Below are 3,199 nucleotides of genomic sequence, written 5' to 3'. Positions count from 1 at the left end.
GCTATCTGTGGAAAAGAAAAAGAAAAATAGAAAAAAGAAAAAAATATCCCGTTTGGGGAGAATAACGTGGTTAAAGTCAATTTTCTGGATTTTCATGCCAATATATTTCCCTTGCTGTTCAAGCCAAGGGACAGAAAGTTTCTTATACAGGGGTTTTGGACAAGGCGGTTCTAATGGTGTACTTTTTGTTTTGATCTGACTCCTCTGTTAGGAACTATGGGTTTTTATATTTCTTAACATTGGACGTGATCGTCTCTTACTAGGTTGCTAGCTACCGCTGCAACCCGGATTTCGCAAAACTTCATAGTATGAACCGGCAACTGTGGAACAGTTTACAGATGTAATGGGAAATTTTATACATCACTGTGAATATATGTAGGCATAATTGTTCTTTACTTAGTTTCAGCTTTAATTCGATGATCCAGACTTTATGTACTAACTTTACATCCAAAGACTATGACGTCATTCATTAATATTGTATATAAAAAATTAAGTTTTTCGTAAAAAAAATTAATTTAAAAAAAAATTAAGTACACATAGCGCTAGATCTAGAGATTTCCTTTAAAATGAGTCATTGAACAACTCTCTACGATGTTCCAGTGCTAAGCTATCTGTGGAAAAGAAAGAAAAAATATCCCGTTTTGGGAGAATAACGTGGTAAAAGTCTATTTTCTTGATTTTCAAGCCAATATATTTTCTTTGTTATTCAAGCCAAAGGGCGGTAAGTTTCCTTTATGGAGAATTTGGACAAGGCGGTTCTAATTGTGTACTTTTTGTTTTGATCTGACTCTTTTTTTAGGAGCTACGGGTTTTTATATTTCTTAACATTGGAGGTGATCGTCTCTTACTAGGTTGCTAGCTACCGCTGCAACCCGGATTTCAGCCATCTATAGACCCATGATACCGATGAAACTTACAGATGAGACGATGAGATGAGACGACAGTCTATACTCTCGTTAATGAATCTCGTTATATCACGTTATATCACTCTAGGCAAAGGCTATAAGGTTGGGGATACAAAACAAAAAAAGGATAATTACGAAAAAAAGTTGCGATAACTAACCAGGGATCGTACCTTGGGGGTTCGAAACTGGGACCTACATTCTTCAGTCTGACAGTCTCTCTCATAGAGTGACTACACCGAAATATTCAAATTGGTATTTTAAAAGGTATATCATTAACCAAATTAATTTTTCTGAAAAATTTATTAGATTATTATTATTATTATTATTATACGATCTCTCTATGGTAGCAATTAATGTGTATAACTTTTATCTCAGTAACAGCTACTAATTTTTTTGAAAATTTTGTTTCCTGGGATTTTCTTGCCAAAACAGATATATAGATAGGAAATGAGTTTGAAAAAAAAACTGTCAAATTCTTAAATTTTGGAAAGAAATTCATAAAAGTGACGTAAAAGCTTTACCTGTTTGTAATCCAGGTTTCTTAAAAAAAGCAATGCAATAGTTAGTTTAAAATTATTATCATATATCTCTTCTTCTTCTGTTTCTTCTTCTTCGATTAACCGAGACACTAATAGATAGGTACCATGTGATTCACGTTATAGTAAAGAACAAAGTCAAGCCCGTAGTAATTATTATTGTTTGCGTTAAGGAACAAACTATTTTGTTTTGATCTGACTCTTTTTTTAGGAGTTGGGGGGTTTTATATTTCTTTATATTGGAGGTGATCGTCTCTTACTAGGTTGCTAGCTACCGCTGCAACCCGGATATTTGATTGCTTCAAAATTCAAATAACTTTGAAAAGACTGCAGTATGAAAATACATCAAAAATGCAATTTTTCGACAAAATTGATTCTACTTTAAAAAGTATTTTATTTTTAATTACAAAAGTGACTAGATGTTGCAATTTCCTTTAAAATGAGCTATTATACAGCTCTCTATGATTTTCCAGTGCCCAGCTAGTTGAGGAGGAAAATCAAGCGGAATGAAAAAAATATCCCGTTTGTGGAGAATAACGTGGTTAAAGTCAATTTTCTTGATTTTCAAGCCAATATATTTTCTTTGTTATTCAAGCCAAAAAGTGTTAAGTTTCCTTAATAGGGGTTTTGGACAAGGTGGTTCTAATGGTGTAATTTTTGTTTTGATCTGACTCCTTTGTTAGTAGTTATGGGTTTTTATATTTCTTAACATTGGACGTGATCGTCTCTTACTAGGTTGCTAGCTACCGCTGCAACCCGGATTACAAAAGGTTTTTAACCCCATTAATTTCCTTCAAAATGATCCATTGAACAACTCTCTACAATGTTCCAGTGCCATGCTATCTGTTGAATTACTAACATATACTATAATTAAGTGGCTTATAAAATTTAGCATAGGTAAGAGGTCGTTCTTTATTATACGATGTTCCAATGCCAAGCTATCTCGAGATACAAAAGAAAAAAAAATCTCCCGTTTAGGCAGAATGTTGTAGTAGCTGCCACTTTTCTTGATTTTCAAGCCAATATATTTCCCATGCTGTTCAAGCCAAGGGACAGAAAGTTTACTATACAGGGGTTTCGGACAAGGCGGTTCTAATGGTGTACTTTTTGTTTTGATCTGATTTCTTTGTTAGGAACTATGGGTTTTTATATTTCTTAACATTGGACGTGATCGTCTCTTACTAGGTTGCTAGCTACCGCTGCAACCCGGATTACTGTAAACTCTTTTTTAGGAGCTATGGGTTTTTATATTTCTTAAAATTGAACGTGATCATCTCTTACTAGGTTGCCAGCTACCGCTGTAACCTGGATTACTTGCGACACTGTTTGGATTACTTATTCACGCACGCCATTTATGATGAACTATATCGGTCCTTTATTTAAACTTTACTAACCTATACTATAGTTAAGTGGCCTATAAAATTTAGTATAGGCAAGAGGTCGTTCTTTATTATATTTCCTATACAGGGGTTTCGGACAAGGCGGTTCTAATGGTGTACTTTTTGTTTTGATCTGACTCTTTTTTTAAGAACTATGGGTTTTTATATTTCTTAACATTGGACGTGATCGTCTCTTACTAGGTTGCTAGCTAGCGCTGCAACCCGGATGCCAAGCTATCTGAAGAAAAGAAGGAAAAAAGAAAAAAAATATGCCGTTTGTAGAGAGTAACGTGGTTAAACTCAATTTTCTTGATTTTCAAGCCAATATATTTCCCTTGCTGTTCAAGCCAAATGACGGAATGTTTCCTATACAGGGGTT

This window comes from Artemia sp. Qi Xiang Cuo, chromosome 20 (genome assembly GCF_049724085.1).
Source record: "Artemia sp. Qi Xiang Cuo chromosome 20, ASM4972408v1, whole genome shotgun sequence".
NCBI lineage: Eukaryota > Metazoa > Arthropoda > Branchiopoda > Anostraca > Artemiidae > Artemia > Artemia sp. Qi Xiang Cuo.
The sequence above is the reverse complement of the archived record's forward strand: the minus strand, read 5'-3'. Positions refer to the sequence as shown.